This window comes from Lactuca serriola, chromosome 5 (assembly GCF_051521515.1).
Source record: "Lactuca serriola cultivar US96UC23 chromosome 5, Lser_US96UC23_V15, whole genome shotgun sequence".
Taxonomy (NCBI): Eukaryota; Viridiplantae; Streptophyta; class Magnoliopsida; order Asterales; family Asteraceae; genus Lactuca; species Lactuca serriola.
In genome coordinates, this window is record NC_136412.1 from 155,541,307 (window position 1) to 155,565,043 (window position 23,737).

Here is a 23,737-nt window from a genome sequence, read left to right on the forward strand (position 1 = left end):
TTTGTTGTCTCGCTGCAAATGTTCCATATGTCACTGCTATTGCTCCATGTCGCCATTAATGCCCACAGTCACTGTAAAAGACTTGTTGCCACTAATACATTCTTGTTGCCGCTAAAGGCTTCCTTACTAATTGTATTTTCCTTTTTTTTGTATTTAACATTAAAATTATAAAAACAATATAACACGTATAAAAACTGCTACGAAACTTTAATTTGAAGAAAAATATTTCCAAACGTTAACCACACTTATATATATATATATATATATATATATATATATATATATATATATATATATATCACATCCGATAAAAAATATTAATCCATACATCCGGTCCAAAGTACTCATCCAAACATAATGAAGTATATCTAAAATACTAACCCAAACAAAACATTTCATAAATCCTAAAACCATAGCTACTCTTCCTCATCACACCCTCGTTTCCTCCGCTTTCATTTCGTGATGACAACGATCGAAACCAATCTTCCAGTGACACACTACAGGCCGGGTCTTTCATCATTATTTGAAACATTTCCAATTACAAAGTAAACAAAATGCATTACCAACATATCATAATAGTATTTTACTTTCCAAGAATTACCAAAATACAAAAATACCAACATATCAAACCATAACTAAATTACATCCTAAACAATATTGAATACATTATAACATTGTATTTTTTTTCACTTTTCAATTATAGCATTGTACTATACTAGACTAACGATTACCACCATATCATCATAGCATTCTACTTTCGAAATACATTTAAACATACATCATACACAATATTGCATATACATTATATGGTTGTGCATTTTTTTTTCATTTTTTCGTTATAGCAATGTACTTTCAAAAAACTTACCAAACTACAAAATACCAACATATCAAACTATAATGAAACTATATCATATACAATACTGCATATACATTATAACATTGCATATTTTTTTCCTGTTATAGCATTGTGCTATACTAAACTAACAATTATCAATCCACAAAATACCAATATATCAAATTATAACCAAACTACATCCTACACAATATTCCATATACATTATAACATTGTATTTTTTTTTCATTTATCCATTATTGCATTGTACTATACTAAACTAACAATTACCAAGAAATCATTATAGCATTCTACTTTAAAAATTAAGCTCATGATAATTATAGCATCATACTTTTTTTTGTTTTTCCATTATAACATTGTACTTTTACACTTAAACTAACAATTACATGTGATTGTGGTGGTGGCTGTGTCAGTGGTTGTTCGTGATCATAAATAGACAACCTTAGAAGGCTTACGCTTGATTCCTCTGATATGGCTGTGTCATGAACCCAATATTCTTTTAAAACAATTTTTTGTATCCTTTGGTGTTAGACCGCTTGCTTCAAAAGAAGATTGAGTTTGTTGATTAATCTCTTGGAGTAAAGCATTGTATATTTTCAAAAAAATGATAAACATCATAAAAATTAGATTAGTAAATACCCCTTCACGATATAAATACGTATATGAAAAATACAAATTAACGACTTATGTATTTTTGCTCCACTGCAAGACTACTAAATACCCTTGACAATTGGTTATAGCCTTACGAAATGCTTCGAGTAGAGTGATGTCTTATTTAACATTACAAATTAGATTAACTATACTTTAAATATACAATTAAATATTTCATAACTTACTTCTTTGAAACAGACATTGCTATACAAGCATGATCCCCCCTCTGTTTACAACTTCTTGTTATGCACGAACTCCTTTGTTTGACGTCGAACGCTTTCAGGCATTTGAAAATGTTTGACTACGTGCGCCCAATTTTCACATGACATGCCCGGGGGGGGGGGGGGTAATGCCCTTGGGATATCTACAAGGCCTCCAATATTTCAAAAATAAGTATGCGCTTTACTTTTGTAGAATTGCAACAATACACCACAATAACTGAGCATTCTCGGGATCCAAGTTAACATTATCCAAATCAAAATTTCTATAAAAATACAAAAAAGTTGGTTAATTATATACCAATCACAACTACTTTCTCTCGACTCCCACATAACATCGTTGATAACATTAACCATATCGTTACTTGGTGCTATATCTACAATCGAAGGAATTAAAGGTTCACCGTGATATGTCCACGTTTCATATGATTGAATGAAACCATGTATACATACATGACATCTCATTGTTCTCAGATCCATGAAGTAATGGTTATTATATTTCTCACACTGACATCTAGTTTCACCTTTACTATCTAGGTATGGCATGGATCTCTCGACAAAAGAGTTGAGGCCTAGCTGGAACTCAGGAGATTGACAATGTAGATTAGTAGTCCAGCTTTAGTAATAGACATGATGCAACTGAAACATAGTTTAGTATTTAGCATTCACTCTATGGGAAAAAAAATAAGATAGAGTATCCATAAAGTCGATGATTCAAAAAGTATCCCCGACACAGGAACACATAATCGGAAACAAACAGAGTATTCACAAATGTGTAACATCCTGATTTCCCAGGTATATTATTTTAGTTAATTATTTTGGAGTTTGAGGAGGAACTCGGCGAGTTGGAGCCAAGACTCGTCGAGTAGGGTCGCGGATGTTCATCCGGGTTCACGTCCGGACTCGACAAGTCCATTAGTGGACTCGGCGAGTCCACGCTGTTTAATGAAACCCTAATCCCCCGGGTTTGGATCCTATTTAAGGGCACTTATAGCCTCCCATTGCGGCTACCAGTCCCTTGAGAGAACCCTAAGTGAGCCAAATCGTTGTGAGGGAGAAGAAGTCACTTTTTGATCCTTGAACCCTTGGTTTAGCAACAAGAAGGTGACGGAGCAAAGAGGAGGTGCGATTCAAGCAGTTCCAGAGTTCAGAGACATCATTTTGTGGTAATGGTTCGAACCTCCTTCAGTTTTGGTGTTGATCATTAGATTTAGGGTTTTCTAACCCCTTTGGAGAGTGATTATGTGGAGCAAATGGTCCCTCTTCGAGTTTGTGCCTTGGATCTAGACTCAAAGAGGTCCAGAGACCTTGACCCTTAGAGCTTTATGGACCAGTTTGGGGTTATTGGCCTTAGGTTGCCATTTTTGGGACTAAATCTCCTTTTGATGCCTTGTTGTGCTTATACAAGCATCAAGTTTCGAACTTTACGTGACATTCATGCTTGGGGAGGCCAGATCTATGGTTTGGGGAAACATATCTGACCTTAGTAGGTCAGTAGAGATTGTGCATGTCATGAACTTGCCGAGTTATTCTTGAGACTCGGCGAGTAGGGTTAGGGTTTCACGTAACTTTCTCAGTGAATAGACTTGCCGAGTTGGGGGATGACTCAGTGAGTCAGGAGGGGGTTAGAGGACTGGAGTTCAAGGCGGTACTCGCCGAGTTGTTCTTGAGACTCGACGAGTTGAGTCGGGGAGGCCCCGCGATTCCTGTCTGGTATGACTCGTCGAGCATAGGGAGGGACTCGACGTACCAAGCGGGACAAAGAGTTAGTGGACATGAGTGTACTCACCGAGTCACCGGAGTGCACTCGGCGAGTTAGGTCAAAGATTGACCGTTGACTTTTGTTGACTTTTAGGGTTTGGTCAGCAATGTGGCCTTTGGGCCAAGAAGGGGTAAAATGGTCTTTTACCCTTAAGAGGGTGCCAAGAGAGGATTGAGTCTAGTCTCGAGAGTTATGCTCATGAGAGCATTTGCCTTATGTGATAGATGGTGGCGAGTTCGAGATGCAAGCGTGACGATATCTGCTTCCTGCTTACCAGGTGAGTCTTCTCACTATACTTTACCTTGAGTAGGTAACCAGAGTTATGTGACAGAGTATTCGTATACTATGTATGTTATGTGTTGTACTGCATTATTTCTATGTGATTTATGTTGTGCATGTTTACAGAGTTAGAACCGGAAGGTTTCCAGAGTTAGAACCGGAAGGTTCACAGAGTAGGGTCCACGGACCCACAGAGTTATAGCCTCGAGTGGCTAATATGTGTTATGTGTGGTATTTTGGGGAACTCACTAAGCTTCGTGCTTACAGTGTTTTGTGTTATGTGTTTCAGGTTTCTCTCAGGATCACGGGACGGCACCGGCTCGATTGTACACACCAGAGAAAGAGTCATGTTTTGAGGATCCTGGTTTATTATGCAAGTGAAAATGGAGTTATGTTTTATAAATCGATTATGAATGAGATTTTAAGAAAAGTGTTTTTTTAGAATTAAACGATTATTTTTAAATGAAAAATTGTTTTGAAATTTACGGTGTTACAAAATGTACGCTTCTAAACCCACTTTTTGAATACCTTATCTCATATATGAACGTGCATTACATGATTGTCTGTTTAAGAAAAGCTCGACAACATTTCTCCTCAACTCCTAAGTATGTGTATGTGTGTGTGTATATATATATATATATATATATATATATATATATACCATATTATCAAAGAGTAAATGGAAACCGAATCTTTCTTAAACAAACAATCATGTAACACATGTTCACTTCCTAAATTAGATAGAGTATTCAAAAAGCAGTCCCAAAAGGGGACAACCTAAAATTAATTTCTTAATCAATTTGGACGGGTATTTCTAGGCTTATGATGATTACAAAGAAGACACGCAAACAAATAGAATTTGGAAGATTTTTTTTTGTCATTTATAGCATCTTATTTTTTATATATTTTTGTTATTTATGGAATTTGATTTTGTTGTAATTTTTCTATAATAACATTGTAGTTTAAATATTATATTGTTTTTTCTATTTGAGCATTGTACTTTTGAATATATATATATATATATATATATATATATATATATATATATATATATATATATATAATATCATATTTTATCCTATTATAGAATTTTACTTTACAATATTTTTGTTATTTATGGCATTTGTTTTTGTTTTAACTTTTCTATAATAATATTGTACTTTAAATATTATATTATTTTTTTTTAATTTGAGCATTGTATTTTGCATATATTTTTTTAAATTATAGTATATATTTTATCCTAGTATATCATTGTACTTTACAATATTTTTGTTATTTATTGCATTTGTTTTGGTTTTTTCATTATAGCATCCTACTTTTTTTTTTTCATTTTTTCCATTATAGCATCGACTTTCGAAATAAACCCTTAAAGGATAAGTGATGTTCCAGTCAGTACATACATACATATAGATACAAATACACATATTGTATATGCATACAAATACATTTTCCATTATGGCTACCTACTTTTTTTTTCAAATTTTCCATTATAACATTGTGCTTTCCAAATACACTTAAACATACAAATACACATATTGCATATACAAAAATAATACACTTTCTTTTATAGCATCCTACTTTGTTTTTTTTCATGTTTTTTCATTATAGCATTGTCTTTTCTAAATTGCATACACATAAATAAACTACATACTTCATTTTCTATACATACAAATACACATATACAAAAATAATAATTTCCATTATAGCATGGTACTTTGTTTTTTTTTTCATCTATAGCATTATAGTTTCCAAATTGCATACAAATACACAAACTACATACATAATTTTCTACCCGTATAAATACACATATAAAAAAATACTTTCCACTATAGCATCATACTTTAGTTTTTTCATTTTTTTCATCTATAACACTATAGCATCCAAATTGCATACAAACACACAAACTACATACATAATTTTCTATACATACAAGTACACATATGCAAAATAATACACATCCCATCATAACATCCTACTTTGTTTTTTTTTTTTTTTTTATTATATCATTCTAGTTTTCATACACATACAAATATATATAATTTGTTAATTTTGTGTATGTATGATGTGTATTTTTATGTTTAAGATGTATATATATATATATATATATATATATATATATATATATATATATATATATATATATAGGGAAAAGTGAATATACCCTTAAGGGTATATAAGCTTAGGTACCCAAACTCACCATACTACGTCGTTTTGTATCATATAATACATTCTAATTGTTCAATGTTCTTATAATTTAACTTCAAACTTGATTTACTTCCAAGATTATTATAAATTACACATAAATCTTCCTCTTACGTAATTTTCATTTTCAACTACAATATATATAGCCTAATAAGTGTTCGGCAAAAAGATATGATATAAGAGAAAGATATTAGTGAAATTTCGAAAAATCTTGAAAGTTAATCAAGTTAAGAGTTGAAGTTTACACACATTATAATAAATATATTAAACAAAACGACGTATTATAGTGTGTTTGGGTACGTAAGCTTATATACTCTTAAGGGTATATTCACTTTTCCCATATATATATATATATATATATATATATATATATATATATATATATATATATATATATATATACATCTTAAACATAAAAATACACATCATACATACACAAAATTAACAAATTATATATATATATATATATATATATATATATATATATATATATCAGAAAAAATACATTTTCTATGGTGGTTGTGATGACAATTTTTGACGACAAAGTAGTGGTGGCGGTGGGGATCTTCACATTCCGACAATATACTAGAAGATGTCAAAAGTCCTTAGACCAACATGTACATTTAGTGGAACAGAGGAGAAATTGAAAAGCAAAAGAGAAAAAAAATGAAAAATCTCATAGCTAATAGTCGCTGGAAATGGAGGGGAACGTCGTTGATTGACGTCGCTGGTGATAAAGTGGATCAGAGGTGATGAGATTTGGGTCGCCGGTGTGTTGGACGCCAATGGAAGCTTTAGACTTTGGTTAATGGTTGTCGCAATCGCATAAATTTCAACAGAAAGGAAAATGGGAACACACAACAGAACAGAAAAAGAGGAAAGGGTATTATCTGCGACACATATTAGCAACGATGGCTACGAATTATGGCGACGAAATACGTAATAACGGCGACGACATTGGAAGGAATAACGCGAAGCTTCATTACAAACAAAATGTGATTTAGTGGCATACATTTTTAATGACATATGTTTGATGTGCCACTATATCTTGTTTTTAGTGACATATTCCATATGCCACTATAAAAATTAATAGAATTAGTGACACTTAGCATTTTATGTCACTAATATTCATAAGTATTAGTGCCATTGTATCATGCATTCTCATATTTTCATTCATTTTTTCTAGTTTTATATCTTTTATCCAGGTTTCACCATTGTTTAGCAATTGCTATTAACTTCTAGTGGTGTTCTGAAATGATCTCTAACATGTCAAAACATATGGAATCATATTATCTGTGCAAGATATTAATTAATCATTTATATTTTTTTGTTTCTACATGTTTAATTAGAATATGTCATAGAAACTTATGTTTATCTTTCATTCCATGTTTCATTTCTTGGTAATATTGAAGATGGATTGATAAGTAAATGGTATACCGTTTTCAAATATTATGTATTTTTCATTAATTTTACTTCAACATTGTATCTTCATTCATGATTTTGACAGAATCGAATGTTGTGCAAAAGTATCCCTTGTGTGAGAGGTAAGACTTCTTATGAACAATCAGGTTAGTTAATATTTATGACAAGTACTGAAGATAAAGTACTTGGCTTTTTGATCTATTATATCAGATCATTAACAAAAACAAACAATTACTTAATGTTTATTCTTGACAAAAAAAAAATTCAGTCTTTCAACATTGCTTCTGGAATTTCATCTCCCCACTCCATTTGTTTTGCATGCTGATACGCCCCATTATTGTACATACCATCTTCAAGGTTTCCCTTTTTCTATTAACTTATCATTTTATTTACTTTTTTAATATGTTTAATCATTTATGAGTTGGATAAACTAAATCTGAAAGAGAGGAGCAGTTTTCAGCAAGATTAGCAACCAATTTGGAAAATATAATTCTCAAAGAGGGACCATAAATAGTAATTTGAAAAGATATATGTGGTGTTGATCATGGTAGAAAATTCGTGTGAATATATCTTTACGAAGCTGACAATAAAGGCTGCAGGATGACATACATTGGAGGCATGTCAGATCACCTCATTGATGGATTAAAGGTTAAAATTTTTTATTATAATGTTTTTATGTGATATATGACATTTGATGTGTCAAATGAACTAATCATGTTTTTTGTATGTTGCTATTATGTATGCTTCTCTACATGCCAATGTAAACCACTCCTTAACTACTCAAGGACCTGTAGATGATTTTTCAAAATGTTTAGCTGTTTTTGACATTTATTTAGATATTTGGTTCAAAAGTTTAAAAATATTGATGAATAACAATAAAATTGTTATTATTTTCTACATGTAACAATTTAATTATTTATTTCATTTTATGTTATAGATAAAAATTATATAAATATAAGTAAAATTATAGAATCCCATGAATATTTACCAATGCAAAATGTGCCACAAAATATTTTTTTATATTATGACAAATAAAAAATGTCACTAAAATCTTAAAATATATAAGTAAAGTAGTATGAATTCTTGAATCAATGAGATTTTAGTGGCACAAAATATATACCACAAAAAAGTATTATTTTATTGTGACAAATAAAAAAGTGTCACTAAAAGCCTAAAAAACTGTAACAGCAAAAGCAAAAAGTGTCACTACTAGAAAATTGGGTGGCTACCAACAAGCAATAACGTAGGTATTTTGTAGGAAACAACACTTACCAACAAAGTACCAACACAATTAGTTTGTTGGAAAAAGGGCCGTGGGAAACATGGTTCCTACAAACTTCCAACAAAATTTCTAATAAATTTCCAACGGATTATTCTGTAGGAAAATTCCAACCCTTTTCCAACAAAATGTACTAACACACTATTTTATAATAAATCCATTTTTTTCTGCCCATAATAATAAATAAAAAACTCAATACATTAAACCTATAATAATATAAATTCAATGCATTAACCTATAAAAATACAAATTTTATTACAGTTAACTAGCCCATTAATGGACAAAAATAAAATCCATATTTCTGTACAAAAAAAAAAAGAAGTTATATACAAGCATACAAAAGATAAGAACCTGCATAAGAGATGTAAACGAATCCAATTTTTCAGAATCGTTAGTTTCATCAGTATTTCATACCCTAAAGACTAAATTCTAACAAAAAGGTTATGAAAACATTCCAACACAAGAGTCAGGGTTCATACCTTACAAACCAAATTGAGAGACGGGTTTAAAGCAGGGGGCTGTGATGCTGGAATGAGAGAATTGGAAGGCAGCGACATATTTTTTGTTAAATGGTGATGTGGGAGGAAAAGGCGACAAATTGTAAGGAATGGATAAGACTAGCGATGACATCCAACTCGACTTTGCACTGAAAAACAATCAAATCTTGGTAACATGCTTTTATTGTCTTAGAAATCTTGAAAACAAGTAAAAGAAATCAACAAAATGAAAATAATGTTACCTTCTATGATGATGATTAGGGTTTGGCGATGCCGGCAGGATAATCGCTCATGTTGATGAATCGGTGACGAAAATTGCAGATCTATGATGTCGATTGACTTGGCGATATAGAATCGGCGATAGATAAGGAAGAGCATGCGAAGAGGCGACGTGATGAAGGGATAAGAGGGGCGATGTGATGAACGGAGAAGAGGAGCGACCAGGGTTTTCTTCGTTTCTCTCTGAAGACGTGAAAGGGGAGAAAAAGGAGAGATAGAAGATGGAGGATTAAGGCGTCGATTGGGGATGGAAAAGGCGCAATATTTCAATATTTTCACGAAAATTAATCGATATTTATTTCACCGCTTTTTTTTTTATGGATTTTGTAGGTAATTCGTTGGAAATCTCCTACTGTTTTCCAACAAAAGATATATATATATATATATATATATATATATATATATATATATATATATATATATATATATATATATATATATATATATATATATATATATATATATATATAATTGCACTTACATATTCGTACTCAAATTTATTTTATATTGGTTTGATAATAATAATAATTATTATTATTATTAGAGTAGTAAATATAATTATTAAATATATAATTATTATTAGTTAACTCGTAAAATTATATTATTCAAAATATAGTATTATAATTAGTTATGTCATTATACAAATTTATTATTATTTTATTATTAATATATGTATATGTCGTATATATACATTAAACCTTAAACCTTAAACACTAAACCCTAAACCATATACTCACGTGTTTACATGTACATATACATACATGTGCAACATACTTTCTTTAACATTCGAGTTTAGTGGTATGTAACCTTTTAACCCTTTTTACGGAATTCTTTCATTTTAGGGTTTGTGCCCTATTTAAACAACTTATGACACCATTGGACCTCCTTGTGAACAGTCTCCATCTCTCTATACCCTGAGATCGTAACCCTAATTGCCATTTGTGAGATTTGAGCTTGGAAGTGAGCTTTGGTGCTATTTTTGGTGAATTGAAGGAAGAAGAACAGTTGGAGGTTGCTTTGGTGTAACATCCTGTTTCGGATCGTCTATGGTTTAGGATTCATTGGCTGCAACCCAGGCATGAGGAAGCCTCGTGGCTATGACAAGTTGCTAGAAGCGTAGGGCTTCTTGTCACCTTTCCATGGATATGAGGTTCATTGGAAACAGACATATAACGAGGAAGTTGCGACAGTTTGAAGTTTTGGCAGGATAAGCCCCTTATTTGAGAAAGGTGGCAGCTGAGTACGCTGGGCGTACGTGTATGTACGTTTAGCGTACTCATGTGCGTGGATTTGAAGCGGGGTCACCTAGTACGCTAGGCGTACTGTAGCACCTGGTTCTTGGTATGTTTTTTAGTTTCTTTTATTTAAGTGTTTTGTATTTTTGGCCTGGGACTTAGCGAGTTGAAGGATCAACTCGTCGAGTAGGAGCAGGTTTGGGCACAGGACTTAAGTGGGGGACTCGTCGAGTCGGCGGCCAGACTCGACTAGTAGGCTCTGACTGGACAAAAACCCTAATATGAGGGTTTGCACCCTATTTAATCATCTCTTTCAGCCACCACTCGTCCCTATTGCTCCCAGAAACCCTCCATAGCAAACCCTAGCCGAGTGTGTGAAGATCTAAAGGCATTTGTGGTGATTTTGGTGGTTTTGATCACAAGGAAGAAGGAAGAGCATAGAAGGATCAAGAGGAGACTGGAGGATTCGTGTTTGGGAAGATTTAGGGCTTTTTAGCCACATGAGGTGACCAACCATGATTTGCAAACATGTTTGGGGGTCAAGACTTCGGATCTAGCACCTGGGAAGAGTCACAAAGCAGATTGGAGTTGCTTTTGCACTCAAGGAAGGTCCCATGCATTATAAGAGCCATTTTAGGGCCTTTTAGGATCAAAAGTCCCATGCATGCACGTAAATTTCGTAACTTTACATGCTAAATCGAGCTTAAGGGCTTGGATCTATCATTTAGACAAGTGTTGTACACTAGAAATCGAGAAATGAGACTTAGACAATCTAGACTCGGCGAGTCCAAGGCTTGATGTCCCCAAATCTGTTGAGGGTCAAGGGGAAATCGGTTAGGTGTTAGAAGGGTTTTAGAGGGTTCAAAGGAGTAACCCAACATATTGGACTTAGCCGTAGACCTGGAGTCTATAGGACTCGACGAGTGCATGAGCAGACTCGGCGAGTCCAAGGAAATCTCCCAACTTTTGAAGATGAACTCAACGAGTTGTTCATACAACTCTGCGAGTCGAGGACAGGACTCGTTCATCAGATGAAGATGGACTCGACGAGTTGTTCATACAACTCGACGAGTTGGATGAGGATTCATTCGGTGTTCATATGGAATGGGAACTCGTCGAGTTGTTGCTAAACTCGACGAATAGATGCGCGAAGAAGGACATATGATAAATAGGGACTCGACGAGTTGGTGGCCCATCATACACACGCACATTGATTTTTAGCATTTGAGATATTCTGGGATTGTACTATGACATGTTGCTATTTTATGATTTGTTTTTTCAGACATGATACATTGAATTACAAATTGACATATTTTCACGTGGTATTCTTATGAATGTTTTATAATCAGTTAATTAAAAATGAAATTTTTGGACTCGAAATTTGGGATGTTACATGTACTAGGCACGGAATGAAAACCCTAAATGAGGGGGTGTCCCTATATAAAGAATAAGATGGCCACATTTATGGCCACCATCCTCAGACAATCAACCCTATCAAACCCTAAATACCCGTCCGTTGAGTCTGTGTGTCCATTTGTGAGCTATTGAGTGATCTTGTGTTTCCTTGGAGTGAAGAAGGAGCCTTGAAGAAGAAGGAGTGGGATTCCAGGCTTTGGATCTGAGCTTATCTGAGATGGGCCTCGGGAGAGCCCAATCATTATTTGGCCTTGGTGTGCCCAATGAGTTTTAGGTTATTGATGGGCTCGTTAGTGGACTACATTTAGACCAAAAGAGTGAGGGTTTGGACTTAGATCTTAATTAGGTAATTGTGGATTTTGGTCTAGTGTTAGATGTCGGTGTGTGACAGCAACATCTATTGGAGTTGTTCATCATCCGAGGTGAGTCTTCTCGCTATACTTTACCTAGAGTGGTAACCTTTATGTGAACGGAGGGTCTTATGTGCTTATATCGAGCATCTTGATATCTTGCATTATGTCTTTGTGATTTATGTTGTGTATTATTCTGAGCTTACTGAGTTAGGACCGGAGGGTCCACCCGAGTTGTGGAACCGGAGGGTCCCACTGAGACACATTGACTGGAGGGTCTTATCTGAGTATAGCCATGAGAGGCTAATGAGACATGTGTGGTATTTTGGGGAGCTCACTCATACGAGGTGAGTTACCTTCCAGTAGCGGTGGGTCTACGGCCACAATGCCAGCCCACCAGTAGGAGTTGTATGTTAGATGATTGTCTATGTGATATTCATCTAGGTTTGCTACTACCTAATATGTTTGTGGTAGCTGATGGGTTTTGAGCATTCTAACACTTCCTAAGTGTACATGCAACCCTAATAACCTTGAATCTATGTTTTCTCTATATACATGCAAATTTCTTTTTCAAGGTTATTTCCTAACTAGCATGGCATGGGGAATATATGAAACATAAAAACTAGTAGAAATACATACCTTGTTGTTGCTTGGATTCCTTCAAGACTTTGTGAGCCTAGCACCCCAAATGTTGTTCCTCAAATGCTTCACACAATACCAAAAAACTTGGAATAACTTGAGAGAATACTTCTAGCACTCAAAATCGGTTATGCCCTCTCTAGTAACCCTAGGTCACGATTTTGCTAGCCAAAGGGTTCCTTTTATAGTGGTGTCACAATTAGGGTTTCATTAAGAAGACCCATAATTGTCATGACTCTTCATTTCTCATGACCCATGGGTTTGTAACTCCCATGGACTATCCATGGAGCTCCAAATGGTTACATCCATAACCCATAAACCATGGATCATTAATCCACCATAAAAGAATTGATGATTGTCATAATCAACCCTATCTATTTAATTAGTCTCACTTTGATCACCAAATTAATACTAGATTAATACTTGATCAATACTAATTAAATAACACTATTATTAATATATTAGAACTTATAATATATTAATAATCATAAGTGCCATATTCTCTCATTTAGTCTATCCAAGTATTGCAATCCCATGCAACCCAAATGGACCATGCCGGGTCGGATCAAGTACATACCAAATAAAGTTATGGACTTAGACACTATATCCAACAGTCTCCCACTTGGATAAGTCTAATAACTATATTTGCAAATATGAATTCAAAATCCGACTAGCAATCGTAGCTCTTTCAAAGTCTCTTGGAACTGAGATGATGATGATACGCCATTTAAGATAAGTGATTATATAATCATCTGCTCTCATGATATCAGCCGGACAAACACATGGAACATGGTCTTACTTATTGTCCATCATTTGTTTCTCGATCTCCGATTTGTTTCGACATAGAACTAAATTGAACACATCAATTAGGTTCTGACCGGGCCCGATACATAGGTCAAAACCAAATCATCGAGGGGCCCAGATATCGCTTCTATTTCTAGAAGGAACAGATAAACTTCGACTGATATGCTTGTACTAACTACTCGTTGAATTACTCACAAAGGCACGTTTTATAACATCGAGTTACCAATGCGTTTTCGTACAATCAATGAATAACCAACTCATAGTCAACAACTCCAAGGTCTCCGATGAAGTTCTTTAGCCATATCGCCTCTTTTGTTGCCTCGCTTGCTGCTATGTACTCTGATTCACAAGTCGAATCAGCTACTGTCTCCTACTTGGAACTTTTCCAAGTAATTGCTCCTCTATTTAGGATAAAGACCCAACCCTGACTGAGAGCGAAAATTATCCCTATCAGTTTGAAAGCTAGCATCACTATATCCTTCCACTCTCAAGTCATCATTGCCTCCGAGGGTAAGGACCCAGTCCTTAGTCCTCCGCAAATACTTGAGAATGTTCTTTACCGCTGTCCAGTGTGCCTTGCCAGGGTTCCCTTGATATCTACTGACCATGCTCAAAGCAAAGGCCACATCAGGGCGAGTACAGGTCATAGCATACATGATCAAGCCCACAACGGAAGCATATGGTATCTGACTCATCTCAGCTATCTCAGCCTCTGTACTCGGACTCTGAGTCTTACTTAGCTTGGCATTACTCTGGATTGGTAACTCTCCTTTCTTGGAATCTTGCATATTGAACCTCTTCAGTATCTTATCCACATAAGTACTTTGACTAAGTCTAATTAGTCTCTTACTCCTATCTCTCAATATCCTTATCCCTAGGATATAGGCAGCTTCCCCAAGGTCCTTCATAGCAAAACACTTCCCAAGCCAGGCCTTAACCTCCTGCAAAGTTGGGATGTCGTTTCCTATGAGAAGTATGTCATCCACATACAACACCAAGAAGCTAATTATGCTCCCACTAGCCCTGACATACACATAAGACTCATCCTCACTCCTAGAAAAGCCAAAATCTTTGACTTTCTCATCAAAGCAAAGATTCCACCTGCGAGATGCTTGTTTCAATCCATAAATGGATTTTTCAAGCTTACACACTCTATTAGGGTATTTTGGGTCGACAAAACCCTCTGGCTGAGCCATGTAAACATCCTCAGCCAACTTCCCATTAAGGAAAGCAGTTTTGACATCCATTTGCCATATTTCATAGTAATGAAATGCAGCTATGGCTAACAACACTCTAATAGACTTAATCTTAGCTACTGGTGAGAAGGTCTCATCATAGCAACTCCCAGAGTTTGAGTAAAGCCCTTCGCAACCAGTCGTGCTTTATAAGTGTGTACTTTCCCATCCATGTCGGTCTTCTTCTTGAAGATCCATTTGCAACCAACTATCTTACGACCTGGTACATTGTCAACCAAGTTCCAAACTTGATTGTCATACATGGACTGAATCTCGCTGTCCATAGCCTCCTTCCATTTCGCAGACTCAGGGCCTGCCATGGCTTCCTTATAATTCTTAGGTTCATCCAAATCTATCAGTGTACTATCACTAATAAATGTATCACCCTCAGTGGTGATGTGATAACCATAATAAAATTCAGGTGTGTTCCTCACCTTAGTGGAACGTCTTGGAGGTACAGACTCATCTATCAGCTCTACAGGAGTTTCCTCCTCAGGTTGGCTGACATCATTTGAGGTTCCTTCACCACTTGACTCTTGAAGCTCTTCAAGGTCAATTTGCCTCCCAGTGTCCCCTTGGCTTATGAATTCTCTCTCACAAAAGACTCATCTTCTTGCTACAAAGACCACATTGACACTGGGTCTGTAGAAGAGGTAACCAAAGGATCTCTGTGGGTAGCCAATGAAAATACACCTCTCGCTTTGGGTCTCAAGCTTGTCATGAGTCTCACGCCTCACAAAAGCTTCACAACCCCAAATCTTGATGTGGTCCAAATTGGGCACTTTCCCAGTCCACATCTCGTGAGGTGTTTTGGCAACCTTTTTAGTAGGGACTAGATTAAGGATATGGGCGGCAGTCTCTAAGGCATACCCCCAGAAAGAGATTGGTAACGAAGCTCGACTCATCATGGAACGAACCATATCCAACAGGGTTCGATTGCGCCTCTCAGCTACACCATTCAACTGTGGTGTCCTGGGTGGTGTCAATTGTGAGACAATCCCACATTCCTTAAGATAGTTAAGGAACTCAATGCTAAGATACTCTCCTCCCCGATCGGATCGGAGCATCTTGATGTTCCTGCCCAATTGATTCTCAACTTCCTGCTTAAACTCTTTGAACTTTTCAAAGGTTTCTGACTTATGCTTGATTAAGTAAATATATCCATATCTACTGTAATCATCAGTAAAAGTCACATAATAACGATTAGCATCCCTTGTAGCAACTCTGAAGGGCCCACACACATCCGTGTGTACAAGGTCCAACAAACCTTCACCCCTATCACAAGTACCTGTGAAGGGTGACTTTGTCATTTTTCCAAGTAAACAAGATTCGCAACTATCATCTGACTTGAGGTCAAATGATTCCAAGACTCCAGCCTTTTGGAGTTGGCCTATGCGCTTCTTGTTAACATGTCCAAGACGACAATGCCACAAGGATGCTTTGTCCTAGCTATCAGAAGAATCAATATACAATACATTATTTCCTAAATTGTCTACAACATTCACAGCTTCATATACACCATCACAAGGTATTGCTTTAAAGTAAAATACATCATTGTAATAAACATTAATAACACCATTTTTATTATCAAATGAAAATGTAAAACCTTGTTTGTACAAGCCATGAAAAGAAATAATATTTCTCGCCATTTCAGGCGAGTAACAACACTTATTCAAATCTAACATTAACCCATTATTAAGCAATAAAGAATAAACTCCTATCTTGGTAACAGGTGATGCTTTCCTGTTGCCCATGACTAAGTTTATCTTCCCGTACTCCACTTGCTCACTTCTTCTTAGTGCCTGCAAATTAGTACAAATGTGAATACCACACCCTGTATCAAGCACCCAAGAATTAGCATTAGATGAGTTGTTAGACAATATTGTGTACATACCTGCATGGGTGGGTTTAACCTTCCCATCCTTTACATCTTGCAGATATTTGGCGCAGCTTCGCTTGAAGTGTCCCTTATCTTGGCAATAGAAGCACTGTGCTTCCTTTGGGTTCGAAGAAGGAGTAATGGGACCTTTCTTTGTCCCACTTGAAGAGGAACCATCAAAAGTCTTACCCTTGGTACCCTTTGAAGGGCTTTTCCTCTTCTTACCCTTCCCTTGCCCAATTACAAGAACAGGGGCTGTTAAAGGAGTAGAAGTAGCAACCGCTTTACCCTTAAGGCCATTTTCAGATGTCCTTAAGAGTCCTTGAAGTTTGCTAAGTGTGACTTCCTCCTTGTTCATATGATAAGTCATACGAAACTGATCATAACTTTGAGGTAAGGAATGGAGAATGATGTCAATCGCCAATTCCTCAGGGAAGTCAACATTAAGCTTTAGCAACTGGTCAACAAACCTCTGCATCTTCTGCAAGTGACCGGTGATGGGTCCACCATCCTTCATCCTTGCGGTTATCATGGAGGAAATGATTTCATACCTCTCTTGACGCACGCTCTTATGGTACATTTCCATCAAATCTAGGTGCATCTCATAGGGGTAGAAATCTTCATAAGATTTTTGGAGTTTCGGAGTCATTGTGGCCATCATGATGCAGGACACCTTGGTGGCATCCTTTTCATGTGCAATGAACTCCGCAAGCTCTTCTGGAGTAGCAGTGGCTTCATTAACAACCTTAAGCTCCCTGTCAAGGACATATTCTTTGTCCTCGTAGCGGGTAATCATCCTGATGTTTCTGATCCACTCATTAAAGTTGGATCCATCAAAGATGACCTTACCACACAAGTTCATTAGGGAAAAGGAGCCTGTCGGGTTTGAGCCAGCAGCGTTATTGGAAGACATCTGGAATAAAAGGAAGATAAGTTTCATTAGATTAAGAGTCCTTAATAAGTCACCCAAATGAAATATTAAGGCTAGGATCCAACAAACTATTTATAGGTGGAAGAGGGATGTCGTAATCCACACTATAAAATATTTGAAGGTAGGTAAATGACGATTTACCAATTTCCACCATAAGACGAAATATTTTATTATTAGGTTTTATTGGTTTTGAAACTCCTAGATCTTTTTGAGATACATTGAACTTTTCAATGGCATGTTTGAATCTCGAATGTGCCCTCTCAAGTTTGTGACTGGGATGCCGAGGATCACAAACAAGGTGTGAATAACCATACAAATTGACTTGGTACCCTTAACAATATTACCTAATCGATGTGCCGGTTAACCACACACGCTCCACCGATCTATAATAAAGTCAAGTTACCCTTTGCCACTCTTACTAGTCCATGTTAGTGTGCCGGTTAACCACACACGCTCCACTAACGACTTGGTAAGGTACAAAGTGTAATTTTATGGGCTAGCACCAAATTCATATTTTCCTAAAGTAACTAAGATTGGGAATTTATAATGTATAGTTACTTTATAATTCATTATACTTTTAATGAGAATTTAAAGTCATATCCTACCCGTTCGGCTAACGACCCTCCACCGATCAAGGAAGCGGTGGGTGAGAGTGGACACCCATTAAGTCACCATTTTATAGGCAACAACCTTATACCCCCCTTATAGACCGATTTCGTGAATGAGGCCTACTAACGGTAAGAACGACATATTCTTATACATATCTATATAATAAAATTATAATAATAGTATAAGTGTTGATTTTTAAACTTTTTAAAAATCTAAGGTTTAATTTGGAATTAAAGTATTAGAGTGTAAGACTTTTCAAATTCCAAAACTTGAGGGAAAGACTTGAAACTATTCCAAGTCTCTTCAATTTGTAACTTATGAGTTTTAATGGTTCATAAAAATGAAGACTCTTCGTTTTATGAAACCTCTTTAGTTCTTTAATCATAATTTAAAGAAGTGGCTTTTGGTTTTCCATAACTTGAGGACAAGTTATGAACACCATCATTACAATTAAGATCATGAATTAAACACACATGGAGGTTACACATAATTCCTACGATCTTCTAAAAACTCATAAGAACACAAATTCATCCCAAGCAATTTCATGAATCATATTAACATATATAATTCTTGAAAATTGATAAAAATCATGTGAAAATGGGTTAACATAATCATTATCATTTTGAAAAACAGTTTTTACAAGTCCAAAACAGATTGGGATAATGATTTTAATCCATTTCCAGCAACAAAACACGAAAAGACTGCCCAACACGCACCTACTCGTCGAGTACATGATCCTACTCGACGAGTAGGATGAATTTGTACATGGACTTGGCGAGTCCTCCCCATGAACTCGGCGAGTCCAGTCGACAATGAGCAGAATTTTCGATTTTCAAGCAGTTTTGCATCAAGTATACAGAAAACAATCCTAGGCTCTGATACCACTGATGGGTTTTGAGCATTCTAACACTTCCTAAGTGTACATGCAACCCTAATAACCTTGAATCTATGTTTTCTCTATATACACGTAAATTTCTTTTTCAAGGTTATTTCCTAACTAGCATGGCATGGGGAATATATGAAACATAAAAACTAGTAGAAATACATACCTTGTTGTTGATGGATTCCTTCAAGACTTTGTGAGCCTAGCACCCCAAATGTTGTGCCTCAAATGCTTCACACAACACCACAAAACTTGGAATAACTTGAGAGAATACTTCTAGCACTCAAAATCGGTCATGCCCTCTCTAGTAACCCTAGGTCACGATTTTGCTAGCCAAAGGGTTCCTTTTATAGTGGTGTCACAATTAGGGTTTCATTAAGAAGACCCATAATTGTCATGACTCTTCATTTCTCATGACCCATGGGTTTGTAACTCTTATGGACTATCCATGGAGCTCCAAATGGTTACATCCATAACCCATAAACCATGGATCATTAATCCACCATAAAAGAATTGATGATTGTCATAATCAACCCTATCTATTTAATTAGTCTCACTTTGATAACCAAATTAATACTAGATTAATACTTGATCAATACTAATTAAATAACACTATTATTAATATATTAGAACTTATAATATATTAATAATCATAAGTGTCATATTCTCTCATTTAGTCTATCCAAGTATTGCAATGCCATGCAACCCAAATGGACCATGTCGGGTCGGATCAAGTATATACCAAATAAAGTTATGGACTTAGACACTATATCCAACAGTAGCATGATATGTTATGATGTTATATGATAGTAGCAGAAGGGGAGATAGTCCCCAAGATTATCGTTCGATAGGGTCGAAGGGGTAGCAATACCCAGTTATGCTAGATAGATTATGATTATGTGATATATGTTATGTGGTAGTAGTAGAGGGCTGAAATAGTCCCCAATGTCCGGTCGAAAGGGCCGAAGGGGAGGCCAACACCCAGATATGCTAGGCAGTATCCGTTCGACATGACCGAAGGGGAGGCCAACACCCAGATATGCTAGGCAGTATCCGGTTGACAGAACCAAAGGGGAGGCCAGCACCCAGATATGCTAGGCAGTATCCGGTCGACAGGACCGAAGGGGTGGCCAACACCCAGATATGCTAGGCAGTATCCGGTCGACAGGATCGAAGGGGTAAGTCGGACACCCATATATGCCTGACACTATATATATGTTATGTGATTGTATGGTATGTGGTACGATAGGGGAACTCATTAAGCTTTGTGCTTACAGTTTACAGTTTTGGTTTCAGGTACCTCTTCAGTGAAGGGGAAGGAGTTGGCGCAGTACCAGCACATCATACACACACACATTGGTTTTCCGCACTTGAGATATTCTGGGATTGTACTCTGACATGTTACCATTTTATGATTTGGGTTTTCAGACATGATATATTGATTTACGAAATGATATATTTTCACGTAGTTTTCTTATGAATGTTTTTATAATCAATTAATTAAAATGAAATTTTTGGACTCGAAATTTGGGACGTTACATATACACTTACCCCTACACATACAAACATATATATATATATATATATATATATATATATATATATATATATATACACACACACATACACATAGATATACAATCATAATAATAATAATAATAAATATAATATAATTATAATAAACCTAATATTAATAACAAAAAGTATAATTATAATAAATATAATAATAAAAGAAATCATTTAAAATTAATATAATAAGAAAAAAATAACAATAATAATCAAAATAAAAGTACTAATTATTATTATTATTATATTTATATTAATAATAATTATTATATTTTTTAATAATAATATGAAATAATAATTTTTTTAATAATGATAATAATAATATAAAATAATAGTAGTAATAACTAATAATAATATTTATAAAAAATGAGAGAAAGGCAAAAAAAAAAAGGGGGTGAGGGGGGGAGGCAAAAAGAAAAAGAGGGAAACATTTTTTACTTTTCCCGCTTTGAGCTTTGAGTTTCCTACGAAATTCCTACAATTTTATATTTTTAAATATTAATTAATATTCCGTAGGAATTCTGTTGGAAATTATCAACGCTTTTCCAACGGATTTCTCCTGATTTCTATTTCCGTCGGTGTTTTGTAGGAATTTTGGTGGCTATCTATTTTGTTGCATTTTTGTTGGAAATTTGATGGAAATTACCTACAAAATATATTTGTAGATAATTTTGGTAGCTAAAATCAATTTTTCTAGTAGTGAAATTGTTTTAGTGGAAGCGTTTGTAGGGATACTTATTTTATTATGTGTGTCGCGGATTATCTAAGAAGTCTTTAGTGACATTTTTTGCGGTTTTTAGTGGCATTTTTTGTGTGTCACTAAATAACATATTTTTTTAGTGTTTGTTTGTCGCCGCTAAAGGTGTGTGTCGCCGTTAATGCTCGCTTTTCTTGTAGTGTATCATTATATTTATCATATTTTCATGGTGATTTAATCTCAAGTTAAAACATAAAACGTTAATATAAAAGGCATTCCCAACACTCTCTTGATGCTTCTTATGTGGATTATTCATTCTACGTCATAATGTGATACCTTACTGTCTATAAGTAAACTCATTAGTCATTTCCTTTATCACCAGATATATTCGGAATGAGGAATCCATTTTAAAAGATAGCATTGTTGCTATGTCCTCCTTGGAAAATCCTCAAGATATGATTCAGATTCTTGATCAAAAGCCCGTACGGATCCAGTTTCAACATATTCATAAATACATGCATGATGAAATCTTTATTCGATTGAGGTTGCAAGTTAAATAAACTAATTAATGATCATGGTTGAAACGTAAATTTCGAGTTGCAGTTATAGATCATTGAACTGCTCTTTCCTTTTTTATAGTAGTTGGTTTGAAAATAGGTTTATTAATAGAGTTCACAGTTTTGAGATAAAGTATCATAGAGTATTTATGAAGCAAACACTGCTCAACAACAAGTTGGCTTCTGTTTGTATATATGCTATCTATTTAGTAAGCCTGTCGAGCATAATATAGAAACTCTTGGGGAAAAAAACTCACTGGAAGATTAGTTCGTTACCGATTAAGAAAACACAGATGCGAATGTCATGTGCATTTGAATTATTAGGAAAACCGCATCTTCATTTCTTCTTCTCCTTTGATGTTTCCAGAAGAAGATCCTGTAACACACGATCATCCAAGTACTCAAGTACAATCACATGTTTCTCTTTTCCGACTGATGAACCTGATCCTCTTTCAACACCCGATGAAGATGAATACGACTTAGATGGTGGCCGGAACGAAGGAGGGTCAGGGAGTTTTGACAAGTACTCGGTTGGAAAATTGAGCGTGGCAAGATGACTCCTTAGGCTGAAGGCAGCTTGATCATAAGCACGTGCTGCTTCTTCCGCTGTATCAAATGTCCCCAGCCATATCCTCTGCCCGTTTTTGTTCGGGTCCCGAATCTCAGCTGCATATTTACCCCATGGTCTCTTCCTTACACCACGGTATCGGACCTCTGCGCTGTCGTTTCCTTCATCTCCATGCATGGTTTTGCCCTTAGAAGAACCAACTCTGTCCATAGTGTATCTTTCTCAATTACTTCTCTTTCGTTTGCTTTGATCTTTATCTTCATCTTGATGTGATTTTATAGGGGTTAAAAAGAATTTAAAATGCAAAGGTGGCGTTTGACTTTCGATTCTCCATGCAACTCTTGTTCATCATTTACATTCTCATGTTTCGACCAAATCTATGTTCTAGAAACGCATCTTTTAGGTTATACATGATTAAAATAATTGTCGGGAAGTCGCTTGGGACTTTCGTTTGAGAGGTTATAATTTCAAAGTTTCAAGGAATACAAATTCCTTAAAGTTTTAGTGAGTAATGTCTACAGTTTGCTTAATTCATATTGAAAGAGTCTTTACATAAACCTTATATTATAGCAAAACGGATTCATCCACCTCGTAGAAAATAAATATTCTCCACTGAATTAAAACGATAATTCTTAAAAACATGATTTTTTTTATTATTCATTCATTCTTGGTAATAGAGGGACACTAAAAACACATTATTTCTGGGTTTTTTGGATGTATAGAAATGATATCGTCCATCAAAAAAGTGTTAGGTACTTCTAGGATTGCTAACAAGGTTCAATTTTATGCTTTTCTTTGGGTTAGATATATAGCTCCATTTGGCACTTCTATGAGTTTGTTCAAATTGTGTCGTAACGACGTAACCCCTCATGATCTATAATTCGTAGTAATTTTTCTAGAGTTTTAATGCATTTTGCTGTTAAAAA

General features: G+C 35.3%; 1 long non-coding RNA gene and 1 pseudogene across 3 annotated transcripts; both read right to left on the reverse strand.

The window, feature by feature from the left end:
* Positions 1–8,878: 8,878 nt before the first annotated feature.
* LOC145051296 (uncharacterized) lies at positions 8,879–9,765 on the reverse strand. 3 transcript variants are annotated; one of them, XR_013683514.1, is made up of 3 exons: positions 9,406–9,716; positions 9,146–9,312; positions 8,879–8,967 (listed from the first exon to the last, which is right to left on the reverse strand). It is a non-coding gene; the product is annotated as an uncharacterized LOC145051296 (long non-coding RNA). The 3 variants fall into 3 exon arrangements; XR_013683513.1 differs by having other exon boundaries at positions 8,879–9,017; XR_013683512.1 differs by having other exon boundaries at positions 8,879–9,312; positions 9,406–9,765.
* A 12,815-nt stretch (positions 9,766–22,580) lies between these two features.
* LOC145049902 (ethylene-responsive transcription factor ERF098 pseudogene) lies at positions 22,581–23,021 on the reverse strand (annotated as a pseudogene).
* Positions 23,022–23,737: the final 716 nt, after the last annotated feature.